Source organism: Phoenix dactylifera, unplaced genomic scaffold (assembly GCF_009389715.1).
Source record: "Phoenix dactylifera cultivar Barhee BC4 unplaced genomic scaffold, palm_55x_up_171113_PBpolish2nd_filt_p 000373F, whole genome shotgun sequence".
NCBI classification, from domain to species: Eukaryota; Viridiplantae; Streptophyta; class Magnoliopsida; order Arecales; family Arecaceae; genus Phoenix; species Phoenix dactylifera.
In genome coordinates, this window is record NW_024067824.1 from 248,104 (window position 1) to 248,791 (window position 688).

The 688-nt window shown below is 40.4% G+C and overlaps 1 non-coding gene across 1 annotated transcript; it reads left to right on the top strand.

Moving 5' to 3' along the window:
* The first annotated feature begins 361 nt into the window (after positions 1-361).
* LOC120105821 lies at positions 362-470 on the top strand. Its single transcript, XR_005508103.1, has one exon. It is a non-coding gene; the product is annotated as a small nucleolar RNA R71 (small nucleolar RNA).
* Positions 471-688: the final 218 nt, after the last annotated feature.

Sequence of the window (688 nt, forward strand, 5' to 3'; positions counted from 1 at the left end):
ACCCGACATATCGCAGATACCACAACACTCGTTTCTAAGCTCTATAGTCTTGACAGGCTCAACCTTCCTAAGCTCAATTTCTTCTACCTTCCTAGTGAGGGCTGCCATTTTAGCATGAAGATCATCCTCAGTTCTGAGGTTGTAAAGGCCTCCCTGTACAGAGCTAGTAGGCTTAGGCAAAGACTTGTTGTTTCTATCCCCGTTATCCCAAAGTTGGGCAGTCTCAGCAAGGGAATCCAAATACTCCCATGCCTCATCAGGTTGTTTTTCTAAAAATCTACCATTGCACATGGTCTCTACAAACTGTTTCAACTGTGGAGATAAACCTTCATAAAAGAAGCTAATGGTTCTCCAAGTTTCGAATCCGTGATGAGGGCATGAGAGAAGAAGGTCTTTAAATCTTTCCCAACATTCATAAAATGTTTCATTATCTTTTTGTTGGAAATTGCTGATATGTCTTTTCAAAAAGTTGGTCCTTTGTGTGGGGAAGAACTTCTTTAAAAATTCTCTCTGCATATCTTGCCAATTTCTTATTGATCTAGGTCGCAAAGGGTTTGCCATGTTTTGGCCTTATCCTTTAGAGAGAAAGGAAACAATGTCAACTTGAGGACATCCTCGGTGACATTTGGCACTCTAAATGTAATGCTCAATTCTTCAAAATCCTTTAAATGAAGATACGGACTCTCGG